General features: G+C 39.9%; 1 long non-coding RNA gene and 1 other non-coding gene across 3 annotated transcripts in view; one reads left to right on the top strand and one right to left on the bottom strand.

Moving 5' to 3' along the window:
* Positions 1 to 3,291: 3,291 nt before the first annotated feature.
* TRNAT-CGU (transfer RNA threonine (anticodon CGU)) lies at positions 3,292 to 3,363 on the bottom strand. The gene has a single exon. It is a non-coding gene; the product is annotated as a tRNA-Thr (tRNA).
* A 166-nt stretch (positions 3,364 to 3,529) lies between these two features.
* Positions 3,530 to 27,560, top strand: part of LOC113626185 (uncharacterized) — a 77,576-nt gene continuing 53,545 nt past the window's right edge. For both annotated transcript variants that reach the window (XR_003435079.1, XR_003435078.1), the window contains exons 1-2: positions 3,530 to 3,882; positions 5,251 to 5,343. This is a non-coding gene — a long non-coding RNA (uncharacterized LOC113626185). The remainder of the gene's footprint in view (positions 3,883 to 5,250; positions 5,344 to 27,560) is intronic.

Consider the following 27,560-nt stretch of genomic DNA (forward strand, 5'->3'; position numbering starts at 1 on the left):
AAAAAGTCCTATTAAATCTTTTTCTGCCACTGACCGTCAGGACCTGTCCTACAGTTCTCTCTAACTTTGGATAACAGGAAGGTGGGTTGGAAGAGTTCAATTTCTTCTTTCCCAGAAAGCCCTGGTCTCCTTCTGCAAATCCACCTTCTCCCCAATGGTCAAGTTTGCACAGTGAGGTCTCAGAGGGTCCCTCTAGACTCAGTCTGTCTTTCCTCCTAACCCCAGCATCAGGGGCCTTCTCTTCTCTTTATGTTTCTAAGGGAGACTAGAGTGTGATTATAGAACAAAGACCTCTGATTTCAAGGTGACTTTCAGACACGAAATTCATACAGAAGTTACAGAGATCCAAACACGGCTTTATATATTCATGAACACAAGCAGTTTAAATCAACACAAAACGTCTTACTTGTTCAGACACACAATCAGCTTTACCCATTTAAGTGTAAACACGACCTGAATTCAGAATTTTGCTCACTAGTTTCTGATCCTGCAGCCTGTGCCACATCGGTCCTGCAGCTCCGTGGCGTCCCCAGATTTCAACCAGCAGTGATGGTTTTGAGATTCAAGTGTAATCTTCCAGGCTTAAAAACAAAAAACCAAGTAAAACAGCAAGCACTTCTCCATATATGAATATATACCCTTAGATATTTTATGCAATTTTTTGTTGTGTGTGTAAATGGAAACCTACAGTACCTTATATAAATTTTCTGAAGTCCATTCTTCACCTGGGGCAGAGAGAGGAGCACCCTGTGTAGGGTGGGGTGGGGTGGGGTGTGGGCAGCGGTGGGGGTGGATGAGAATGGGCTCTTTCTTGGGATGGTGTCCCAGAGGAGTGTTGCTTCATTTTCTGGAGGGAAGGACAGGAAAATCTGTGTGGACAACTAACCAGCGCCACAGATACTGGCCCGCCTGTCGGGGGCAGTGTGGTCTTTTTATTTTTAATGGGGAGGACTATTGGGGGATATTTTTAATAGGGAGGAACGTAAGTGTACTTCTGTGTCACTTAAAAAGAAACGACGAAACACTCCAATGGAGAGCAGAGAACACTCAAGCATTTATATGACTTAATTCTGAATCGTTATAATTTGCCTGTGTTCTAATAGGTTCTTTTTGCCTTTGTGGGTTTTGGAGGTGATTCTGGGGGAAAAAAATTACACACGTAATACAATCATCTGGTAGAAAATCCAAACAATGTGAAAGTTCACGGGGTAAGAAGTGAAGGAATCCTTTCAACAGCTACCCCATCCTACTTCCCTCCAGAGAGGCAACAACTGTTATTGTTAGCAACCCCAAGTTCATGTGCCAGATGTACAATGAGGCCAAACAAACAGAAACATCCGAGTTTAGAGCAGAGAAAGGTTTATCGCAGGGCCATGCAAGGAGACAGGTGGCTCGTGTCCCCCAAACTCCCTGAAGGGTTTCAGCAAAGCATTTTTAAAGGCCAAGTGAGGGAAGGGGGCCGCAGGGTACGGGACCAGCTCCTGTACGGGTCTCTGATTGGTTGATGGTGAGGTAACAGGGCAGTGGCACAGGAGTTAACTTTATTAGTCCTTAGGCTCCAGGAGGCCTGGGGGCTACATGCTCACGGTCATCAAGTAGTTAATAACTTCCATTTGGTGGGGTTTTTCACATCTGTGAAACACTTTCACATCAAACACTTATCTAGGTACTTCAGAGAGGAGCTAAAGCAGAGGATGTTGGGGAAGGCTACTCCGGGAAGGCCCCATAGGGTCCTGCTCCGTTACATTATTTTTGTGTGCGTCCTTCTTCCCCCCTCCCCCCCATACTCAGTGAGGTGTGGGACCAGCGGCATCAGCATCACTAAAACACCAATTAGAAATGCAGATTTTCCGGCTCCACCTCAGACACACAGTCAGACCTAAATTTTAACCTGATCCTCAGGCTGAAGTGTGAGAAGGACTGGTGTTCACTGTTTTTATAGGCACTAACTCACATGTTTGTGTACATGCATACACACGTGCTCCTGGGTTTAGAATGTGGCTTTAGAATATAGCTCTCTTTAGCGGAATGGTTCGCAATGGGTGGTCCCGGAACTAACACCGTCAGCATCACCTGGGAGCTTGTTAGAAATGCAAATGTCAAGCCCCACCGCAAACTAACAGAATGCAGACGCTCTGGGGGGTGGGGCCCAGCGCTCGGCATTTTAACTACGCCTCCAGGGGATGCCGATGAACCGCTCACAAGTGTGAGCGCTCTGCTGCAGAGGAGGACTCTTACCCCCCGCCGCTCCTGCCAGGCTCTCCGATCCCCTTCGCATCCATCTCCCCCTCTCTCTGAGTGAACCCACCCTCGTTCACCGAGGTTGCCCCAGACTCCAGCTCCACTAGGCACACACCGAGAGTTCCATTAATGCTTTCTTCCAGTAGGAATCTCGCGCTGATACAGGTTTCCCCAATTTAGGTCAAGCTGGTTTCCAGATTATACAATATGCCAGCTCGTGGAGGTTGAGCTAATTGCATTAACATCTTTAAATGCATTCGAGCGGCCCCGTGGTGATGCAAAGAAAACGGGTGCCATACGACGGTAGCTCCGTTTACTGAAGCCGCCTCTACAGCCTCTCGGCAGCTGCTTTACAAACGCCAGCGCTGACCAGAGATCCATTTTACTGGGGAGCAAACGGAGGCTCCGAGAGAGAGAGAGAGGAGAGAGCTTTAGATTTTCATGTCGGACCAGCTCCAAGTCTGGGCAGGATTTCCTCTCTAACGCAGTGCCTACAATGGATTTCCTTTTAAAAATAGCAAGCCAGACACCAGCTGACTCTGGGTGTGGGCTCAGTGTCAGGCAACGGCAGTTCTCTCATTAGTGTGGAAACAATTGGACTTAAACGTTCAGAAAAATGCTTAGTGGCTCTTGAACCGAGGGCCATCCGCTGTAGGTTTTTCTGCGCTAAAAGCATTGCTCGGGCCACGGTTTTCACGTGACCTCCGGGGCCTCGGAGTTTCAGACCCCCGTCTACCCGGAGCCCTCCTCCATCCCGCACAGGACGAGGCGTCCGGGGACTGCAGGGGGACGCTGTCTGCGGGAGCCAAACGCCCCGCGGGTCAAGTTGGCGGCACAGCAGGGTATGAGGCCGGACCACCCGGACTTTGACCTGCGCGGGCCGGAGAAAGCTTGAATCTAAACTGAGTGAAAACAGTTGGCTCCGTCGGCTTCCAGAGGCGAAGATCTATTGATTAATACGGGATCCGGAAAGGGTAGAACGTCGATGATTACTCTCGAAAAGTGGTCACACCCCTAAAAAGTGGCCCCGTTTAGGAAAGTGAGAATGCTAGGCACGGACGGGGTTCGAACCCGTGATCTTCGGTTTACGAGACCGACGCCTTACCACTTGGCCACCGCGCCTGCGTTAGAATGGCGGCTCGGCGAGCCTCTATCCTGGCGCCACTCCCGTGCGCTCGCCCCACGGGCACGAGCGCGGGCCCCAGCGCACCCGCCCGGCCCCGCCCTTTCGCAGCGGCCGGTGGGGCGGGGCTCAAGCGTGCGCGCGCCGGCCGCTCGCAGAGGACTCACGGCAGCAGAGCGGGCAGGGAAGTCTGTCCTACCCTTCGTGTCCGAGTGGGGCCGGGGACTTCGTCTCCGGAGCCCCCAGAGTCCCCACAGCCTCGGCGGGAGGAACTCGTTTGGAGTTCGGGAGCGCTCAGGACGCTCGCAGGCATTTCAGAGCCTGAGGTTCGAATCCCAGCTTCCAGAGAGACTCCGCGACTTTGGACAACCGGTCTCGGGGCCTCAGTTTCCCCTCTAGGGTGAGGCACCCAGGAGGCGGAGGAAAAGGCTGTGGTTCCTTTACTAGCCCGACCCCTCGGGCGGTCCACGGCTGCCCTGCATGGAGCTGACGCTCAACGAGGGTTGTTGAATGAATGTGTAAGTTTTCTGAAATAAAAAGCCCCAAAGCTCCTCTTCCCCCAGATTGCCGCGGTTGAGCCCTGGGTGTGTGCCTGGCCCCGGGGCCAGCAGCATCACTTGGGAGCTGGTTAGAAATGCAACTTCTCTGGCTCCCCCCAGACCTGCCCAATTAGACCTGCTGGGGGAGCCGGGCAATCTGGGCTTTAACAGGTTCTCCTCCAGGTGATGCCGCTGCGCGGGAAAGGCTGAGCCCCAATGCTCTAGACCGTTGATACGCATATTCACATTTATGTATTCAAACGTGCCCTTTTATTTTTATTCAAATGGACTGACTTTAAAGTGCACTTTGATTCTCCATTAATTAATGTATGGATGTGTTAACTAATACAGTGGCTTGTAGTACATTTTATAATCACGATAAGTGATAGCATATATTATTTTTAAAATTAACAGTTTCTCTTATACATTAATGTGATGTGTACTATTACAATATTGCATCGTAAATTATATATACTGCATTATATACTATAATATAATGCATGGATGGGATGCCTTATTCTCTTTAATAGCTGCACGGTTTCCCATCCAGTGGCTCTATCACATTTGATTTAATCAATTTCTGGGAGTAAGGCCTTGGGTTGTCTGCAGCTTTTTAGCTGCACAGAACATTCTGCTACATGCACCTTTGCCGCCTGGTACCAGTGATGCTCGCAGGGTATAAGGAGACATGAATTAAGAATGTCCACAGCCCACTGTGCAGGTGTATAGGCAAATGGGAAACCTATATATGCCAGGAAGTTGTGTTCACCAAGTTGCTTTAAATGTCACGGTTTGGGCAGGTGACTGGAAAAGGCCCTGGCATTTACCCTCAAACAGGAACTCTGAGATACTGCTCCCGGAGTGCTTGAGATCTATGTGCAAATCTCACTGCAGCTCTTTAATTTAAAAAAAAAAAAAAAAAAAAATTGAACATTTTCAGAATTAAAATGTATTACTGAGCATTGCCTTTGAATGGTTGATGATAAAATTGATTCCATTGTCCCCCTCCATTTTTTGGTGTTCACTGAGTTGTTGGAATTATTGTGCAGAAGTGATAGGGCTTATAAAAAGTGAAAAGAAATTAGCAAATGAGAGAACATCACATGTGAGCTGAGCCCAGAACTAACTGGCAGGTGGAATGGAAATGAGATTCTAACAGGTGCTTTCTTCAGCTTTGTCTTCTGAGGGGAGGGAGGGGATTAAATGAAAGAGGTGCATCTGTATCTTGATGGGCAGGTGGGATGCCTGAGGTACGCAGGGTCTGGGGTGTCCTGAGGGAGGCTGGCCCTGTGACCTTCTGTGAGCCCTAAAGTAGAGAACACAGGTCTGATCCTACTTCTCTCACAGGTGTAAGGAGCCCTGAGAAGCCACAAATCTTGGACACCTGGCTGGAGGATCTGTCTGTCCTGGCCCCAGCGTCTTAGAGAGGTACCTGCACAGGTAGGTTTTCAAAAAGTATTGTAGAGGAAATTAACATGCGATTCCTTTCAGTGTGGTCCTCCATGTGGTTCTGGAGAACCTCCTTGGCCAGTGCCTTCCAGCTACGGTGCCAGCAGAGTCCTGGCGCTGAACTTCCTAGATAAGCCCTTCCCCGAGATTTTTAATCTGGTGCCCACTGCACTCAAGACTAAAAAATCTGTGAATTCACCAAAAGTGTATGTAAAATGTGTGTGTTTCTGGGAAAGGGATGCCACAGTTTTTATCAGGTTTTCAGAAAGGCTTGCTGAGGGTCCTAGAAACCTTCAAGCCTTTTTACTCCCTCACTCCTCTGAAATGATTCACCCGAACCCCACTGAAATGCAGTGGGTCTAAAAGTGATTAACCACAGTTGAGGTTGCTTGAAAAAATGAAGGTGTCTTGGAGACACTGTCTCCTTCCAGGAAGGACTTCTGCGGCCACCGACTCCTCTGTTGGGGCCGCCCTCAACACCTTCACCCCTGCTTGCTGCCCGCCTCCCCGCCTCCCCGCCCCTCCGCCTCCCCGCCTCCCCCGGCCCCTCCGCCTCCCCCGGCCCCTCCGCCTCCCCCTGCCCCTCCGCCTTCCCCTGCCCCTCCGCCTTCCCCTGCCCCTCCGCAGCAAGGGCTGCATCCATTTTAACAGCACTTCACAGTGTGTGAAGGGCTTTCACCTGCGTTAGCTCCATGGAGCCTTGGTTGTGGCCTAGCACGCTCGGCACTTGAACCTGAACATCTTGGGAAGATGCAGATGGACCCTGCGGTGGGGCTGAGGTTCTGCCTTTCTCACAACCTCCCAGGCTGTGCTGGTGCTGCTGGTCCGGGCCCTCACTTTGAGACCTGCTTTAAAGAGTTCTTGGAGAAATTAATTTTCTTGCAGAGGAGGGAAAAAGCCCCCTCAGGCTTGGATATTTAGGGTGCCTGAGGTGCTGACAGCAGGCTTTTCTCTGATCACCTAAATCAAGACTTTGCCTGAAGAAGGCTCACTTAGCTACTCAAATAGCTCACTTAGCTATCCCTGCGACTGCATTGTCGGTGACGGACAGTTCAGAACCCAGGGCCAGAGCCAGAGGCCACAGCCCCCGTCATTGCTTTATCTCATAAATTCAGGGTTTTAGAGCAGGCTTGATGAGGCCAGGCAGGTTATATGAACCTGTGAATTGAATGCGTGGAGGACACACGGGATAGGGGCCGAGGACCAGGTGATATGGTGCCATTGTACATTCCCGCCAAAAATATATGCTTTCCAGTTGGGTCACATCTTTCAATTCCTGTCTTTCATTTTCTTCTTCTTATTTTTATTGAAGTATAGTTGGTTTACAGTGTTATGTTAGTTTCGGGTATATAGCAAAGTGATTAATTTTATATATATATATCTCTTTTTCAGATTCTCTTCCATTATAGGTTATTACAAGATACTGAATATAGTTCCCTGTGCTATACAATAGGTCCTTGTTGGTTATCTGTTTTATATATAGTAGTGTGTATCTGTTAATCCCAAAAATCCTAGTTTATCCCTTCCCACCCCTTTCCCCTTTGGTAACCATAAGTTTGTTTTCTATGTTTGTGCATCTATTTCTGTTTTATAAATAAGTTCATTTGTGTCATTTGTTTTAGATTCCATATATAAATGATATATAATATTTGTCTTTGTCTTACTTAGTATGATAATCTCTGGGTCCATTTGTCTTTTTTATTTTGGCTACTCTAGTGGGTATGTGGTGGTACCTCATTTTAATTTGCATTTCCCTGATGACTAATGATGTTAAGCACTTTTTCATGTGCTCATTGGTCATTTGTTACATCGTCTTTTTTATTTATCTATTTATTTTTGGCTGCATCGGGTCTTCGTTGCGGCACACAAGATCTTTCATTGTGGGATGTGGGCTCTCTAGTTGATGTGCACGGGTCAGTAGTTGCAGTGCGTGGGCTTAGTTGTCCTGCGGCATGTGGGAATCTTAGTTCCCTGACCAGGGATCGAACCTGCGTCCCCTGCATTGAAAGGCAGATTCTTAACCACTGGACCACCAGGGAAGTCCCTGTTACATCTTTTGTGAAGTGTCTGCTCAAATCTTTTGCCCATTTTTATAGCTTGTTTGCCTTCCTATTTTTTTTTAAACCCAGTTCTTTTTTTTTTTAAAATAAATTTATTTATTTTTGGCTGTGTTGGGTCTTTGTTGCTGCGCGTAGGCTTTCTCTAGTTGTGGCGAGTGGGGGCTACTCTTCATTGCCGTGCATGGGCTTCTCATTGCAGTGGCTTCTCTTGTTGTGGAGCATGGGCTCTAGGCGCGTGGGCTTCAGCAGTTATGGCACGCGGGCTCAGTAGTTGTGGCTCACGAGCTCTAGAGTGCAAGCTCAGTAGTTGTGGCACACAAGCTTAGTTGCTCCACAGCATGTGGCATCTTCCTGGACTAGGGCTCGAACCCGTGTCCCCTGCATTGGCAGGCGGATTATTAACCACTGCACCACCAGAGAAGCCCACCTTCCTATTTTTGAATCATCAGAGTTCATTGTATGTTCTGGACAGAAGTCTTTTTTCAGATATACGTATCGTTAGTATTTTCTCCTACTTGGTGGATTGCCTTTGCATGTTCTCAGTGGGGTCTCTCAAAGTGCAGAAGTTTTTAATTTTGATGAAGTCCAGTTTATCAATGTTTTTCTTTTATGCTTTTTTGTTTCCTAAGAAAGCTTTGTCTACCTGGGTCACAAAGGTTTTCTCCAAGAATTTTTATCATTTTTGCTTTTACATTTAGGTCTAGGATCCATTTTGAGTTAATTTTTGTGTATGGTGTGAGGTTGGGCTTGATGTCCATTTTTTCCCATATCCAGCACCATCTGTTGAAACGATGATCCTCTCTCCATGCAACTGCCCTGGTGCCTTTGTTGAAATTCACTTGACCGTGTACGTGTGGTCGGTTGCTGTGGTTTGTGTTCCATTGATCTGTATATCTATCTGTATGCCAGTTACCACACAGGCTTTGATTGTATTTTATGGAGAGTACTGAAGTCACGTCTTTTAAATCCTCCAAATTTGTTCTTCTTTTACAAAACTGTTTTGCCTATTCTAGTCCTTTGTTTCCATATGATTTTCTGTATACTTTTTAGAATCAGCTCATCAGTTTCTACAAAATGCCTGCTCGGATTTTGATTGGGATTGTAGTAAAGCTATAATTGAATTTGGGGGAAATTAATGTCTTAACACTATGGAGTCCCCCCATCTATGAATATTTCAGTTGTTTGTTGCTGGTGCCTATGACTCTTGGATTCTAAATTCATTTCGTTGGCATTTCATCATGTGAGATTTCTGTGATTTTCAGTGGAAGAGCAGCTAGAAAGTTCGTGGTACCTGTGTTTACCTTCTTTTGGCACTCCATCCAAGCAGGAATCCCTGCCACATAGAGGCAGTGTGCAGGCCCCTGCAGAACATAGCAGGGTGAGGACTGAAGCAGGATGTGTTGCCTGTGTAACCTCTGAAAAACTGAAGGTCTCCCAGCTTGGAGAGAGAGGCAGTAGTTTTTTCAACTCCCTTTCACAAATAATGCCAACCATACAGAAAATGGTACAAAGAGGAATTCTGCAGAAAAATTACAGCTGTATAGAATGCCCTGATATCACCTCATCAAGTCAATCTTAGAACCTCTAACCCTGGAAAAATAAGTTTAAATTGGTTCATTCCAGAACCAGAATAAGATCAAGCTGGCAGCTATGAACAGTAAAAAGTTTTGTTCTTTCTCTTTTCCCTTTTTTTTCCGGATATGCTCTGAAAAGGTCAACCAGGTTATCTGAGGCACAAACATTAGTGTGCAGAGTTGGTGACGGTTTTATGGATATAAAAAGCAGTCGACAGTAACAGGATAAATTGCTATTTCTCTTATTACTTGTCCTGTATTAGGTGGAGGACTCCCACCCTCTTAGCTCTCAATTCCTTCCTCTCTCTCCTCTTCCTTTTTGAGGTGACCAGTCTTAGGAGTTTTTTTGGATTTTCCCACATCTTTTTCTGTTGATATGTGTTTATACATAGGAAACGTAGTGTTTTGGGGGGGTTGTTCTCCTCAACAAATGGTGCATATTTTGTAAACATGTCTTCTTTTTGATGTTAACTCTACAAAGCATCAGAGGTCTAACCGTGTCACTCCCTATGGCTCTAGCTCATTCCTTGTAACCGCTGTGTTCTAGTCTGCTCGGGGGACTGTAGCACAGTTTTAATAAATCCCCTATTGCTGGCCACCTGGGTTGTTTCCAAGTTTTCTTCATTATAAGCAGAGCTGCTCTTGCATCTTTGCACGTGGCTCCCAGTGCACACATGTGGAAGGTTCTTTAGCATAGATGTCAGGGTCATTGCTTTCCTAAGATAACTTTCTGCCGTAGGGTAGCCGCCTTAAGCAAACAGTGCTGCAAGCATCTGCTTGCCGGTGAGTGAGCCGGCCATCAGTGCTACTGGGCTACGGGAGTTGTATTTGCTCTTGCTTGAGGCTCTCATTTTCAACTTTGTGCGGAGTTGGTTTGGACGAGGCAGAAACAATCAGCCACGCACTTTGTGTGATGTCTTGGCCGAGGTCCACCCAATGTGGTGGAGACATGTTATGGGTGTGAGTGTGTTGGTATCAAACCGAACAAATTCCTTTGGTTTCCAGTATTATGAGCTTGTAAGAAACATTATGTGAATGTCCCAAATGGGTTCCTTCACATATGTTGCCACTTTATATAAAGTAGTACCAGCATCTCACATGAATGATACATGGTGTGTGTTTATTAGTACCACAAAGAATCATTTATTTTCCTTTAGGTTTATTCATAGTATATGATATTTCAAAAACTCAAACCTTTAATCATTAACCAGGAAGTCATTTTGATAGATAGACAGACAGACAGATAGATAGATAGGATGGATGTTGACCTTTTTCTAGGCCTTGTATTTTAAGATCCTTGTTACATAAGTGACACTTGATCTAATGGGTTTCAAAAATTTTTTTTAGCCATTGCAAACTTTTGGAGAATTTATCCTTGTTATTGGGGCATCTTCCAATATACCCGCCCCCCTGCATTTTAAAGCTAGGAGTTGAAGCAGTATATACATGGTTAAAGATGAAATATATGTTATGAAGTTAAAAGTGACTATTTAAAGATGTCATCTCCCATCAGCAGATGCCAATTATCCTATCCCCAGCTTTTGACGTAGGAGGTGATTATTCCCAGGGATGTTCTTGGCAACTTGAAAAGATAAATGGGTGGAAGGAAACGAGAGAAACTGTGATGATAAATTTACTTACAGAGAAGAACCTACCTTTTGCATTTTCCCCTCGTGGTTCCGCTTTAGTGCTGTAAAACTGTACATATACACGTAAAACTTAGGTAGAAAAATGTTGAACGTGAAAGATGACCTTTTCTCTTCTTCCTTGTTCCATTATGGACAAGTTAGAATTGCTTTTTTGGAAACATGAGTAAGATTTTATTGGAAACATTTTGCTGTTCTTCTCTCTCCTTTCATTGTTCTTAAAAAGCTGTCACTGTGTTTTCTTGTGATGCTTTCTGTCTCTGTAACTGCTCGTTGGACCAGCTAGAGGCCTTGGAAGTGTGAACGGTTTCTCTGGCGTTCACCTCTGTGTGTTTGCCGGTTGTCACGGTATATTAGTGAGTGCTATTTAATCCCATGCTAGCTCTAAAAATAACACGATGGGAAGTATTTAGAGAAAGTTTGAACACTACCTCCAGATCTCAGCTTATCTCAAATAAAAGCCACTAGTTCCATTCAGGTAAAAACACTTGTAGAAATCCAGGGTGGCTTTTTTCTTTTGAATTGGGGTTTTGGTTTTTGGTTGTTTCTTCCTGTCCTTTTGTAATCCATCTCCCCCACCCTCCAACAGCCATTCTGCTTTCTGTCACTGTCTGTTAGTTTGTATATCCTAGAATTTTATATAAATGGACTCGAAGCAGTGTGTATTCTTTTTCTTTTTTTAAAAAAAATTGGGGACTTCCCTGGCAGTGCAGTGGTTAAGACACCATGCTTCCAGTGCAGGGGGGCACAGTTTGGATACCTAGTCGGAGAACTAAGATCCCACGTGCCACGTGGTGCAGCCAAAAAAATATATATGTAAAATTGAAGTATAGTTAATTTACAGTGTTGTGTTAATTACTGCTGTACAGCAAAGTGATTCAGTTTTATATATATGTATATATACACGTACATTCTTTTTAAAAGAATATTCTTTTCCATTGTGGTTTATCATAGGATATTGAATATAGTTCTCTGTGCTATATAGTAGGACCTTGTTGTTTTATGTATTCTTTTCCTGGCTTTCATTCAGTGTAATTATTTCAAGACCCATCCATGCTGTACGTTATTGTGAACCAAGAGTTCGTTCCTTGTTACTTATGAGTGGTATGGACATTTGAGTTGTTTGCAGTTTGGGGCTATCACAAATAAAGCTACTATGAACATTTGTGTACCAGCCTTTGAAAGGACATTAAAAAGCTTTCCTTCCTTTTGGGTGAATACATAGGAGTGGAATGCCTGGATCAGATGTTTATATTTTTAGGAAACTGACTGTTTTCCAGAGTGGTTGTGCCATTTTGCATCCCCACTGGCAGTGTAGAAGAGTTCCAGTTCCTCCACATCCTCATCAACACGTGGTATGGTTAGTCTTTTTAATTTAATTTAGCCATTCTAACAGGTGGGCAGTGCTATCTCATTGTTTTAGTTTGCATTTCTCTAATGACTAATGAAGTTGAGCATTTTTTTCATGTGTTTATCTACTATTCATCTGTCTTCTTTGGAGAAGTATTCATACGCCTTATGCATTTTTTATTGGGTTGTTTTTCTGGTTTTTTTGGCCGTGACACGCGGATTGTGGGCTCTTAGTTCCCCGACCAGGGATCAAACCCATGCCCCCTGCAGTAGAAGTGCGGAGTCTTTTTTTTTTTTTTAAATAAATTTATTTATTTATTTTTGGCTGCGTTGGTCTTCGTTGCTGCACATGGGCTTTCTGTAGTTGTGGCAAGTGGGGGCTACTCTTCATTGTGCTGTGTGGGCTTCTCATTGCAGTGGCTTCTCTCATTGTGGAGCACGGGCCCTAGGTGTGCGGGCTCAGTGGTTGTGGCATGCCGGCTCAGTACTTGTGGCGCACGGGCTTAGTTGCTCTGCAGCATGTGGGATCTTCCTGGACCAGGGCTCCAACCCGTGTCCCCTGCATTGGTAGGCGGATTCTTAACTACTGCGCCACCAGGGAAGTCCCAAGGAAGTGCAGAGTCTTAACCACTGGACTGCCAGGGAAGCCCCCTCATTATTGAATTTTGAAAGTTCTTGATATATTCTGGATACAAATCCTGTATCAGATATATGATTTCCAAATATTTTCTCCCCTGTGTGGCTCTTTTCCTTCTCTTAACCGTGTTCTTTTAAGAGCAGAAGTTTTAAATTTTGATAAAATCCGGTTTATCTATTTGTTCTCCTTTGCATCATTCTTTTCTTGTTATATCTAAGAAACTTTGCTTAACTCAAAGTAACAATGTTTTTTTCCTATGTTTTCCTCTATAAGTTTTATAATTTGAGTTTTTACATTTAGGTCGATGACCCATTTATAGTTAAATTTGTATATATTGTGGGTTATGAATGGAAGTTCGCTTTTTTGTATATAGGTATCAAATTGTTCCATTGTCTTTTGTTGAAAAGACCATCCTTTCTCCACTGAATTGCCTTTGCACCTTTGTTGAAAATAAGTTGTCCACATATGTGTGGGTCTATTTCTGGGCTCTGTTTTGTTCCATTGATCTATTTGTCTATTTTTACACCAGTTCCACACTATCTTAACTAATGCAGGTTTATAATAAGTCCTGAAATCAGGTAGTGTTAGTATTCCAACTTTGTCCTTCCTCTTGACTATTCTAGTTCCTTTATATTTCCATGTGAATTTTAGAATCTGGTAACAATTTATACAAGAAGCCTATTGGGATTGCAGTAAATCTTTAGGTCAATTTGGAGAGAACTGGCATATTGACACTATTGAGTCCTCCAGTCCCTGGACATGATATATCTTTTGATTTATTTAGGTCTTCTTTAACTTCTCTCAGCAGTGTTTTTGTCATTCCCAGTGTACACACCTTTCACATATTTTGTCAAATTTATTTTTCATATTTTGGAGTATATTATAGATGATATTATTTTAAAATTTCAAGTCCTGATTGTTCATTATTGGTAGATGGAAATGCACTTGCATTTTTTATATTGGCCTGCTATTCTGCCACCTTGTTAAACTCACTTATTAGTAGTCTTTTGGTAGATTCCTTAAGATTTCTATATAGGCAATCATGTAATCTGTGAATAGTGACAGTTTTACTTCTTCCTTTCCAATCTGAATGCTTTTTATTTATTTTTCTTGCCTTATTGTCTAGAACTTCCAGTATAATGTTGAGTAGAAGTGGTGAGAGAGGACATTCTTAGTTTATTTCTGATCTTAAGGAAAAAGCATTCAGTCTTTCAATATTAGGCATGGTGTTCCCTGTGGGTTTGTCATAGATGGCCTTTATCAGGTTAGGAAGTTCCCTTTTATTCCTAATTGGTGAGGGATTTTAAAAAAAATCAGGAATTAATGTCAGCTTTTTCCAAATGCTTCTTCTGTGTCTATTAAGATGATCATGGTTTTAAATTTTTTTAGTTTGTTAATATGGTAAATTACACTGATTGATTATTCAAACATTAAACCATCCTTACATTCCTTGGACAAAACTCCACTTGGTTAGGATATATTATCCTTTTTATATATTGTTGGATTCAATTTTCTAAAATTTGTTTAGAAATGTTCTATGTTCCTGAAGGATATTGGTCAGTAATTTACTTTTCTAATAATGTCTTTGTCTGGCTTTGGTGTCAGGGTAATACTGGCATCATAGAATAAGTTGGGAGGTATTGCCTCCTTTTCAGTTTTCTAGAAGAGTTTGCATATAACTGGTATTGTTTATTCCTTAAATGATTGGTAGAATTCACCAAAAAAGCCATCTGGGCCTGTGGTTTCCCTTATGAAAAGGTTTTTCACTATTAATTCAACTTTTTAAAAATAGATATAGGGTTAATCAGGTTATTTATTTCTTTTTAAGTGAACTTCATGGTTTGACTTTCAAGGAATTGTTTAATCTAAGTCGTTGAATTTATTGACATAAAGTTTTTCATAATATTGCCTTATTATCCATTTCATATTTGTAGAATCTGTAGTGATGTGACCTCTCTCATTCCTGATATTGGTAATTTGTGTCCTCTTGCTTTGTTTTCCTGATTTATCTGTTGGAGGTTTATCACTTTTACTGATCTCCAGGGACCAGTTTCTAGTTCCATTGATTTTTCTGTATTGCCTTTCTGTTTATTTCATTGATTTCTGCTCTGGCCTTTATTATTTACTTTCTTCTATTTTAGGTTTAATTTGCTTTTCTTTTTCTAGTTTTTTTTTTTTTTTTAGGGTGGACACTGAGGCCATTGATTTGAGAACTTTCTTTTTTCTAATAAAGGCATTTAGTGCTATAAAAGTTCTCTTCAGATACCGCTTTAGCAGGTTATCACACAACTTGATATATTGTGTTTTTATTTTCATTCAGTTCAAAATACTTATTTTCTCCTTTGGCTTATTTTTTTTTTGTCCCACAGGTTACACAAAAGTGTGTTAGTTTCTAAATATTTGGGGATTTTCAAAAGGATCTTCCTTTTATTAATTCCTACTTTAACTTCACTGTGGTTGGGGAACATGTGCTGTTGAAAAGAATGTGTATTCTGTTGTTGGGTGAAGTGTTGTGTAAATGTCAATAAGGTCAAGTTGGCTGCTAGTATCGTTTTTGTTTTTTTGTTAAATCCTTACTGATTTTCTGTTGACTTGTTCAATTACTGAGAGAGGGTATTGACATCTTTGGCTATAACTGTGGATTTGTCTATCCCTCCGTGAATTTCTGTACTTTTTTTGTGTCATGTAGTTTGAATTTGTTGTTAGGTGCATAAACATTTAGCATTCTTTTGACTTCTTCATGAATTTATCATTATGAAATGACCTTCGTTTTCGCTAGTAATATTCTTTGTCCTGAAATCTCTGAAATTTTGTCTTATATAAATGTAGCCATTCCAATAATTGATTAGTATTAGCATGGTATACCTTTTTCTATATGCTTCCTTTTAACTTATATCTGTGTTTTTATATTTAATGCGTGTTTCTCATAGGCAGTATAGAGTTGAGTTTTGCTTTTTTAGCCGTTCTGAAAATCTCTGCCTTTTAATTGAATTATTTAGACCATTTACATTTAATGAGACAATTGATATAAGTTTAAATTTATCATCTTACTATTTGTTTTCTATTTGTCCCATCTGTTTTTCCTTCCCTTTTCTCCCTTTTTATACAGCTTTGATTTTGTTAGTTTTTATAGTTCCATTTATCACGTTTGATTTATTAGCTATCACTCTGTTTTTTGGTTTTTGTTTTTAATTTAGTGTTTGCTGTAGGATTCATAATATATATCTTTAACTTATCACTGTCTACCATTAAGTGATATTATACCACTTAACATATAACATAAACATTTTACAATAATATGCTCCCATTCTCTCTACCTGACCTTTATGTTTTTGTTTTCATATATTTTACTTTTACATATGTTATAAAGCCCATACAACATTTGTTGTTAATTTTGTTTAAATAGTTAACCTTTAGGAGATTTAAATACTAAGAAAAACTGTCATATACTTATTTACATAGTTACCATTTCTGGTGTTCTTCATTTCTTTGTGTATATCCAGACTTCCATCTGGCACTATTTTCCTTCTGCCTGAAGTCTTCCTTTAACATTTTTTCTTATAAGAATCTGAAGACGAAAAAAGAAAAAAAAGGAATCTGAAGACAGTGAATTGTTGCAGCTTTTGTATGTCTGAGAACATCTTGCCTTCATTTTTTTTAATATAAATTTATTTTTTATTTTTATTTTTGGCTGCATTGGATCCTCGTTGCTGCGTGTGGGCTTTCTCTAGTTGTGGTGAGTGGGGGCTAGTCTTCGTTGTGGTGCACAGGCTTCTCATTGCAGTGGCTTCTCTTTGTTGCGGAGCACAGGCTCTAGGCATGTGGGCTCAGTAGTTGTGGCACGTGGCTCTAGAGCGCAGGCTCAGTAGTTGTGGCGCACAGGCTTAGTTGTTCCATGGCATGTGGGATCTTCCCGGACCAGGGCTCAAACCCATGTCCCCCATATTGGCAGGCGGATTCTTAACTCCTGTGCCACTAGGAAAGCCCCTGCCTTCATTTTTGAAAGATACTTTTGCATGTTATAGAACTCTAGGTTGACACATTTCTTTCAGAATTTTAAAGATGGTACTCCACTACCCTGTATCATTTCCAACAAATCTGCCATCATCCTTATCTTTGCTCCATTATTCATAATGTGTCTTTTCCCCGTCTACTTTTTAAAAAACATATTTAATGGTGATAAAATACACATAATGTAAATTTTACCATTGTAACCATTTTTAAGTGTACAATTCAGTGGCATTAAGAAATTCACATTGTGTAACCATCATCATTATTCATCTCCAGAACTATTTGCATCTTGCAAAACAGCAACTCTGTATTCACTAAAACAATAACTCTCTATTTTCCCCTACAGCAATCCCTGGTAATGACCATTCTACTGTCTATGTGTGAATTTGATTACTCTAGGTATCTCATATGAGTGGAAGCATACAATATTTTAAAAATACTTTTTAAAATTGAGGTATAGTTGATGTACAACATTATACAAGTTTCAAATGTACAACATAGTGATTCACAATTTTTAAAGGTTATACTCCTTTATAGTTATTATAAGATATTAGTTATATTCCCTGTGTCGCATAATATATCCTTATAGTTTATTTTATACACAATAATTTGTACCACTTGTTCTCCTACCCATGTCTTGCCCCTTCCCTTTTCACTCTCCCCACTAGTAACCACTAGTTTGTTCTCTATATCTGTGAGTCTGTTTCCTTTTTGTTATATTTACTAGTTTGTTTTATTTTTCATATTCCATATGTAAGTGATATCATACAGTATTTGTCTTTGTCTGACTTATTTCACTTAGTCCCTCCAAGTCCATCCATGTTGTTGCAAATGGCAAAATAGCATTCTTTTTTATGGCTGAGTAGTATTCCATCGTATACATACACCACATCTGTTTTTAAAATTAATTAATTTATTTATGGCTGTGTTGGGTTTTCTTTGCTGTGTGTGGGCTTTCTCTAGTTGTGGCGAGTGGGGGCTATCTTTGTTGCAGTGTGTGAGCTTCTCATTGTGGTAGCTTCTCATTGCAGAGCATGGGCTCTAGGAGTATGGGCTTCAGTAGTTGTGGCACTCGGGCTCAGTAGCTGTGGTTCACAGGCTCTAGAGCGTAGGCTCAGTAGTTGTGGCGCATGGGCTTAGTTGCTCTGCGGCATGTTTTTGGATATATACGCAGTAGTGGAATTGCTGGATCATGTGGTAGTTCTGTTTTTAGTTTTTTGAGAAACTGCTATACTGTTTTACACAGCGGCTGCACCAATTTACATTCCCACCAACAGTACACAAGGGTTCCCTTTTCTCCACGTCCTCGCCAACATTTATTATTTGTGGTCTTTTTAATGATAGCCTTTCTGACAGGTGTGAGGTGATATCTCACTTTGGTTTTAATTTGCATTTCTCTGATGATTAACGATGTTGAGCATCTTTTCCTATGCCTGGGCCATCTGTATATTTTCCTTGGAAAAATGTCTATTCAGGTCTTCTGCCCATTTTTTAATTGCGTTGTTTGTTTTTTTGATATTGAGTTGTATGAGTTGTTTATATATTACAGATATTAACCCCAATAATATAATGTTACTGGTCATAGCATTAGCAAATATTTTCTCCTTTTCAATAGGTTGTCTTTTTATTCTGTCAATGATTTCCTTTGCTGCGAAAAAGCTTTTAAGTCTCCTTAGGTCCCATTTGTTTATTTTTATTTCCTTTGCTTTAGGAGACAGATCCAAAAAAATACTGGTTTGATTTATGTTGACAAGTTTTCTGCGTATGTTTTCTTCTAGGATTTTTATGGTTTCTGATCTTACATTTAGGTCTCTAATACATTTCAAATTTATATGGTATGAGGAAATGTTCTAATTTCATTCTTTTATGTGTAGCTGTCCAGTTTTCCCAGCACCACTTATTGAAGGGAATGTCTTTTCTCCATTGTATATTTTTGTCTCCCTTGTCATAGATTAACTGACCATAAGCGTGTGGGTTTATTTCTGGGCTCTCTATTCTATTCCATTGATCTATGTGCCAGTACCGTACTGTTTTGATTATTGTACCATACTGTTTTGATTATTGTAGTTTTGTAGTATAGACTGAAGTCAGGGAGCATGATTCCTCCAGCTCTGTGTTTCTTTCTCAAGATTGTTTTGGCTATTTGGGGACTTCTGTTTCCATAAAAATGCCCTTGGTATTTTGATAGGGAATGTGTCAATTGCCTTGGGTAGTATGGTCACTTTAACAATACTGATTCTTCCAATCCATGAACATAGTATGTCTTTTTTTAAAAATTACTTTTATTTTATTTTATTTTACTTATTTATTTGGTTGTGTTGGGTCTTAGTTGCAGCTCACGGGCTCCTTAGTTGTGGCTCGTGGGTTCCTTAGTTGTGGCTCATGGGCTCCTTAGTTGTGGCATGGGAACTCTTAGTTGTGGCATGCATGTGGGATCTAGTTCCTGGACCAGGGATTAAACTCGGGCCCCCCTGCATTGGGAGCACAGAGTCTTAACCACTGCACCACCATGGAAGTCCCCATGACATATCTTTTGGTCTGTTTGTCATCTTCAGTTTCTTTCATCAGTGTCTTATAATTCTCTGAGTTCAGGTCTTTTACCTCCTTAGGTAGGTTTATTCCTAGGTATTTTATTCTTTTTGATGCAATGGTAAGTGGGATTGTTTTTCTTAATTTCTCTTTCTGATAGCTCATCATTAGTGTATAGAAATGCAACAGATTTCTGTATATTAATTTTGTATTCTGTGACTTCATCAAATTCATTGATGAGTTCTAGTAGTTTTCTGGTGGTGTCTTTAGGATTTTCTATGTATAGTATCATATCTTTTACAAACTTTGATAGTTTTACTTCTTTTCAATTTGGATTCGTTTTATTTCTTTTTCATCTGTGATTGCTGTGGTTAGGACTTCCAATACTATGTTGAATAAAAGTAGTGAGAGTGGGCATCCTTGTCTTGTTCCTGATCTTAGAGGAAATGCTTTCAGCTTTTCATCACTGAGCATGATGTTAGCTGTGGGCTCGTCATATATCACCTCTATTATGTTGAGGTATGCTTTCTGTATGTCCACTTTCTGGAGAGATTTTATCATAAATGGACATTGAATTTTTTCAGAAGCTTTTTCTACATCTATTGAGATGATCAGATGATTTTTATTCTTCAATTTGTTATTGCGGTGTATCATATTGATTGATTTGTGGATATTGAAAAATCCTTGCATCCCAGGGGTAAATCCCACTTGATCGTAGTATTTGATCCTTTTAACGTATTGCTGGATTTGGTTTGCTAACATTTTGTTGAGGATTTTGCATGTATGTTCATCAGTGATATTGGCCTCTAATTTTCTTTCTTTCTTTTTTTTAATATCTTTGTCTGGTTTGGGTGTCAGGTTGATGCTGGCCTCATAGAATGAGTTTGGAAGTGTTCCTTCCTCTGCAGTATTTGGAGTAGTTTGAGAAGGATAGGTGTTAACTCTTCTTTAAATGTTTGGTAACATTCACCTGTGAAGCCATCTGGTCCTGGAGTTTTATTTGTTGGGAGTTTTTAAATTACTGATTCAATTTCATTACTGGTAATTGGTTTGTTCATATTTTCTATTTCTTCCTCGTTCGGTGTTGAGAGATTGTACATTTCCAGGTGTTTGTCCATTTCTTCTAGGCTGTCCATTTTATTGGCATATAGTTGTTCATAGTAGTCTCATAATCTTTTGTATTTCTGTGATGTTGGTTGTAACTTCTCGTTTTTCATTTCTGATTTTATTGATTTGGGCCCTCTCTTTTTCTTGATGAGTCTGGCTAAAGGTTTATCAATTTTGTTTATCTTTTCAAAGAATCAATTCTTAGTTTCATTGATCTTTTCTATTGTTTCTTTAGTCTCTATGTATTTCTGCTCTGATCTTTATGATTTCTTTCCTTCTACTAACTTTGGGTTTTGTTCTTCTTTGTCTAGTTCCTTTAGGTGTAAGGTTAGGATGTGTATTTGATATTTTTCTTGTTTCCTGAGGTAAGCTTGTATCCCTTTGAACTTCCCTCTTAGAACTGCTTTTGCTGCATACCATAGATTTCGGATTGTTATGTTTTCATTTTCATTTGTCTCCAGGTATTTTTTAATTTCCTCTTTGATTTCTTCAGTGATCCATTGGTTGTTTAGTAGCATATTGTTTAGCCTCCACGTGTTAGGATTCTTTGCAGTTTTTTCTCGTAGTTGATTTCTAGTCTCATAGCATTGTGGTCGGAAAAGATGCTTAATATGATTTAAATTTTCTTAAATTTACCAAGGCTTGTTTTGTGTCCTAGCATGTGATCTATCCTGGAGAATGTTTCAAGTGCACTTGAAAAGAATGTGTTGGAATTATACAGTATGTACATTTTTGTGACTGACTAATTTCACTTAGCATAAGGTCCTCAATGTTCATCCATGTACAATGTGCTGGAATTTCCTTTTTAGTAGGGGCGAATAATATTCCATTGTATGTATATACCACATTTTGTTCATTCATCAGTGGACACTTGGGTTGCTGCCACCTTTTGGCTATTGTGAATAATTCTGCTATGCACAGGAGTATATAAATATCTCTTCAAGACACTGCTTTCAATCCTTTTGGGTATATACCTAGAGTGGAATTGATGGATCACATGGTAATTCTGTGTTTATTTTTTTTTGAGGAACTGCCATATTGTTTTCCATAGCAGCTGCACCATTTTATACTCCCACCAATGATTGCACAAGGATCCCAGTTTCTCCAAATCTTCACCAATACCTGTTATTTTGTTTTTTTTTGAAAGAGTATCCATCCTAATGGGTGTAAGATGATATCACATTTGATTTTGATTTGCATTTCTCTAATGATTAATGATGTTGAGCATCTTTTCATGTGCTTATTGACCATTAGTATACCTTCTTTGGAGAAATGTCTGTTTAAGTTGTTTGTCCATCTTTAAATTGGGTTGTTTTTGTCTTTTGTTGTTGTTGAGTTGCAGGAATTCTTGACATATTCTGTCAATGTTTGCTTTATATATTTAGGGTCTGATGTTTGCATATGTTTGTAATTATATTCTTGGTGAATTGACCCTTTCATCATTATATAATGTCCTTCTTTATCTCTTGTAATAGTTTTTTAAATTTAAAGTCTATTTTGTCTGATATTAGCATAGCTATTCCTGTTCTCCTGTGGTTACTATTTGCACAGAATAACTTTCTCCATCCTTTTGCTTTAAATCTATGCAGGTTCTTAGCTCTAAAGTGAGTCTCTCATAGACAGCATCTAGTTGGATTCTCTTTTTTAATTTGTTCTGCCAATCTGTGTCTTTTAATTGGGGGAATTTAATCCTTTTACATTTAGTTTCTGATAGGGAATTGCCATTTTATTTGCTTTCTGTATGTCTTATACCTTTTTTGTCCCTTCCTTCCATACTGCCTTCCTTTGTGTTTAGATGAATTTTTTTAGTAGTGACATGTTTTGATTCCCTTCTCATTTCCTTTTTCTTTTTTTTTAATAAATAAATTTATTTAAAAAAAGAAATTTGGGACAAGAAGGAAAGTAGATTACCAACTTAATCTAATTTTTCAGATTGCTTCTATTTTTCTTTTTTTTGAATTTATTTTTTTATACAGCAGGTTATTAGTTATTTATTTTATACATATTAGTGTATATATGTCAACTCCAATCTCCCAATTCATCACACCACCACCACCACCCATGCCACTTCCCCCCTTGGTGTCCATACGTTTGTTCTCTGCATCTGTGTCTCAATTTCTGCCCTGCAAACAGGTTCATCTGTACCATTTTTCTAGGTTCCACATATATGCGTTAATATATGATATTTGTTTTTCTCTTTCTGACTTACTTCACTCTGTATGACAGCCTCTAGATCCATCCACGTCTCTACAAATGACGCAATTTCATTCCTTTTTATGGCTGAGTAATACTCCATTGTATATATGTACCACATCTTCTTCATCCATTTATCTGTTGATGGGCATTTAGGTTGATTCCATGTCCTGGCTATTGTAAATAGTGCTGCATGAACATTGGGGTGCATGTGTCTTTTTGAATTATGGTTTTCTCAGGGTATATGCCCAGTAGTGGGATTGCTGGGTCATATGGTAATTCTATTTTTAGTTTTTTAGGGAACCTCCATACTGTTCTCCATAGTGACTCTATCAATTTACATTCCCATCAACAGTGCAAGAGGGTTCCCTTTTCTCCACACCCTCTCCAGCATTTGTTGCTTGTAGATTTTCTGATGATGCCCCTTCTAACTGGGGCACTGTTATTCAACTATGTTGAATAATAGTGTTGAGAGTGGACATCCTTGTCTTGTTCCTGATCTTAGAGGAAATGCTTTTAATTTTTCACCATTGAGAATGACGTTTGCTGTGGGTTTGTCATATATGGTCTCTATTATGTTGAGGTAGTTTCCCTCTATGCACACTTTCTGGAGAGTTCTTTATCATAAATGGGTGTTGAACTTTGTCAAAAGCTTCTTCTGCCTCTATTGAGATAATCATATGGTTTTTATTTTTCAATTTGTTAATATGGTGAGGTGATACCTCATTGTAGTTTTGATTTGCATTCTCTAATAATTAGTGATGTTGAGCAGCTTTTCATGTGCTTCTTGGCCATCTGTATGTCTTCTTTGGAGAAACGTCTATTTATGTCTTCTGCCCATTTTTGGATTGGGTTGTTTGTTTTTTAATATTGAGCTGCATGAGCTGTTTATATATTTTGGACAATAATCCTTTGTTGATTCGTTTGCAAATATTTTCTCCCATTCTGAAGGCTGTCTTTTCGTTTTGTTTGTAGTTTCCTTTTCTATACAAAAACTTTTAAGTTTCATTAGGTCCCATTTGTTTAATTTTGTTTTTATTTCCATTACTCTAGGAGGTAGATTAAAAAAGGTCTTGCTGTGATTTACGTCAAAGAATGTTCTCCCTGTGTTTTCCTCTAAGAGATTTATAGTGTCAGGTCTTACATTTAGGTTTCTAATCCATTTTGAGTTTATTTTTGTATATGGTGTCAGGGAGTGTTCTAATTTCATTCTTTTACATGTAGCTGTCCAGTTTTCCCAGCACCACTTATTGAAGAGACTATATTTTCTCCATTGTATATCCTTGCCTCCTTTGTCATAGATTAGTTGACCATAGTTGTGTGGCTTAATCTCTGGGCTTTCTATCCTGTTCCATTGATCTATATTTCTGTTTTTGTGCCAGTACCATATTTTCTTGATTACTGTAGCTTTGTAGGATAGTCTGAAGTCCAGGAGCCTGATTCCTTGAGCTCCGTTTTTTTCCCTTAAGATTGCTTTGGCTATTCGTGGTCTTTTGTGTCCATACAAATTTCAATATTTTTTGGTTCTAGCTCTGTATTGCACTGAATCTGTAGATTGCTTTGGGTAGTATATTTATTTTCACAGTATTGATTCTTCCAATTCAAGAACATGGTATATCTCCCCATCTGTTTGTATCATTTTTTAAAAAATTTATTTTATTTATTTATTTATTTTTGGCTGCATTGGGTCTTCGTTGCTGCGCGCAGGCTTTCTCTAGATGTGGCGAGTGGGGGCTACTCTTCGTTGCAGTGTATGGGCTTCTCATTGCGGTGGCTTCTCATTGCAGAGCATGGGCTCTAGGCATGCGGGCTTCAGTAGTTGTGGCACACGGGCTTAGTTGCTCCATGGCATGTGGGATCTTCCTGGGCCAGGGCTTCAACCCGTGTCCCCTGCACTGCCAGGCGGATTCTTAACCACTGTGCTATCAGGGAAGCCCCTTGTATCATCTTTAATTTCCTTCATCAGTGTCTTATAGTTTTCTGCATACAGTTTTTTTTCTCTCCAGATAGGTTTATTCCTAGGTATTTTATTCTTTCTGTTGCAATGGTAAATGGGAGTGTTTCCTTAATTTCTCTTTCAGATTTTTCATGATTAGTGTATAGAATGCAAGAGATTTCTGTGCATTAATTTTGTATCCTGCAGCTTTACCAAATTCATTGATTAGTTCTAGTAGTTTTCTGGTGGCATCTTTAGGATTCTCTACCTATAGTATCATGTCATCTGCAAACAGTGTCAGCTTTACTTCTTCTTTTCCGATTTGTATTCCTTTTATTTCTTTTTCTTCTCTGGTTGCTGTGGCTAGGACTTCCAAAACTATGTTGAATAATAGTGTTGAGACTGGACATCCTTGTCTTGTTCCTGATCTTAAAGGAAATGCTTTTAATTTTTCACCATTGAGAATGTTGTTTGCTGTGGGTTTGTCGTATATGGTCTCTATTATGTTGAGGTAGGTTCCCTCTGTGCCCACTTTCTGGAGAGTTTTTTTTTTTATCATAAATGGGTGTTGAATTTTGTCAGAAGCTTTTTCTGCCTCTATTGAAATAATCATATGATTTTTATTCTTCGGTTTGTTAATATGGTGTATCACATTGATTGATTTGCATATATTGAAGAATCCTTTCATCCCTGGGATAAAACCCACTTGATCATGGTGTATGATCCTTTTAATGTGCTGTTGGATTCTGTTTGCTAGTATTTTTTTTTTTTTTTTCGGTACGTGGGCCTCTCACTGTTGTGGCCTCTCCTGTTGTGGAGCACAGGCTCCGGACGTGCAGACTCAGCGGCCATGGCTCACGGGCCCAGCCATTCCGCGGCATGTGGGATCTTCCCGTACCGGGGCATGAACCCGTGTCTCTTGCATCGCCAGGCGGACTTTCAACCACTGCGCCACCAGGGAAGCCCCGCTAGTATTTTGTTGAGGGTTTTACGTCTATATTCATCAGTGATATTGGTCTGCAATTTTCTTTATTTGTAGTATCTTTGTCTGGTTTTGGTATCAGGGTGATGGTGGCCTCATAGAATGAGTTTGGGAATGTTCTTCCTCTGAAATTTTTTGGAAGAGTTTGAGAAAGATGGGTGTTAGCTCTCCTCTAAATGTTTGATAGAATTCACCTGTGGAGCCATCTGGTCCTGGACTTTTGTTTGTTGGAATATTTAAAATCACAGTTTCAATTTCATTACTTGTGATTGGTCTGTTCATATTTTCTATTTCTTCCTGGTTCAGTCTTGGAAGGTTACACCTTTCTAAGATTTTGTCCATTTCTTCCAGGTTGTCCATTTTATTGCCATAGAGTTGCTTCTAGTAGTCTCTTAGGATGCTTTGTATTTCTGTGGTGTCTGTTTTAACTTCTCCTTTTTCATTTCTAGTTTTAATGATTTGAATCCTCTCCCTCTTTTTCTTGATGAGTCTGGCTAATGGTTTATCAATTTTGTTTATCTTCTTAAAGAATCAGCTTTTAGTTTTATTGATCTTTGCTATTGTTTTCTTTGTTTCTATTTCACTTATTTCTGCTCTGATCTTTATGATTTCTTTCCTTCTACTAACTTTGGGTTTTGTTTGTTCTTCTTTCTCTAGCTCTTTTAGGTGTAAGGTTAGATTGTTTATTTGAGATGTTTGTTGTTTCTTGAGGTAGGATTGTATTGCTATAAGTTTCCCTCTTAGAACTGCTTTTGCTGTATCCCATAGGTTTTGGATCGTCATGTTTTCATTGTCATTTGTTTCTAGGTATTTTTTGATTTCCTCTTTGATTTCTTCAGTGATCTCTTGGTTATTTAGTAACGTATTGTTTAGCCTCCATGTGTTTGTGTTTTTTACATTTTTTTCCACGTAACTTATTTCTACTCTCATAGTGTTGTGGTCAGAAAAGATGCTTGATATGATTTCAATTTTCTTAAATTTACTGAGGCTTGATTTGTGACCCAAGCCGTGATCTCTCCTGGAGAATGTTCTGTGCGCACTTGAGAAGAAAGTGTAATCTGCTGGTTTTGGATGGAATGTCCTATAAATATCAATTAAATCTATCTGGTCTATTGTGTCATTTAAAGCTTGTGTGTTTCCTTATTAACTTTCTGTTTGGATGATCTGTCCATTGGTGTAAGTGAGGTGTTAAAGTCCCCCACTATTATTGTGTTACTGTCAATTTCCTCTTTTATAGCTGTTAGCAGTTGCCTTACGTATTGAGGTGCTCCTATGTTGGGTGCATATATATTTATAATTGTTATATCTTCTTCTTGGATTGATCACTTGATCATTATGTAGTGTCCTTGTCTCTTGTAACATTCTTTTTTTAAAAGTCTATTTTATCTGATATGAGTATTGCTACTCCAGCTTTCTTTTGGTTTCCATTTGCATGGAATTCTTTTTCCATCCCCTCACTTTCAGTCTGTATGTGTCCCTAGGTCTGAAGTGAGTCTCTTGTAGGCAGCATATATATGGATTTTGTTTTTGTATCCATTCAGCGAGCCTGTGTCTTTTGGCTGGAGCATTTAATCCATTCACGTTTAAGGTAATTATTGATATGTATGTTCCTATTTCCAGTTTGTTAAGTGTTTTGGGTTTGTTTTTGTAGGTCCTTTTCTTGTCTTGTGTTTCTCACGTAGAGAAGTTCCTTTAGCATTTATTGTAGAGCTGGTTTGGTGGTGCTGAATTCTCTTAGCTTTTGCTTGTCTGTAAAGCTTTTGATTTCTGCATCGAATCTGAATGAGATCCTTGCCAGGTAGAGTAATCTTGGTTGTAGGTTGTTCCCTTTCATCACTTTAAAATGTCATGCCACTCGCTTCTGGCTTGTAGAGTTTCTGCTGAGAAATCAGCTGTTAACCTTATGGGAGTTCCCTTGTATGTTATTTGTCGTTTTTCCCTTGCTGCTTTCAATAATTTTTCTGTCTTTATTTTTTGCCAATTTGATTGCTGTGTGTCTTGGTGTGTTTCTCCTTGGGTTTATCTTGTATGGGACTCGCTGTGCTTCCTGGAGTTGGGTGGCTATTTTCTTTCCCATGTTACGGAAGTTTTTGAGTCTAACCTCTTCATATATTTTCTCAGGTCCTTTCTCTCTCTCTTCTCCTTCTGGGACCCCTATAATGCGAATGTTATTGTGGTTAATG

Source organism: Aethalodelphis obliquidens, unplaced genomic scaffold (assembly GCF_003676395.1).
Source record: "Aethalodelphis obliquidens isolate GAN/ISIS:26980383/991018 unplaced genomic scaffold, ASM367639v1 scaffold18, whole genome shotgun sequence".
Lineage (NCBI taxonomy): Eukaryota > Metazoa > Chordata > Mammalia > Artiodactyla > Delphinidae > Aethalodelphis > Aethalodelphis obliquidens.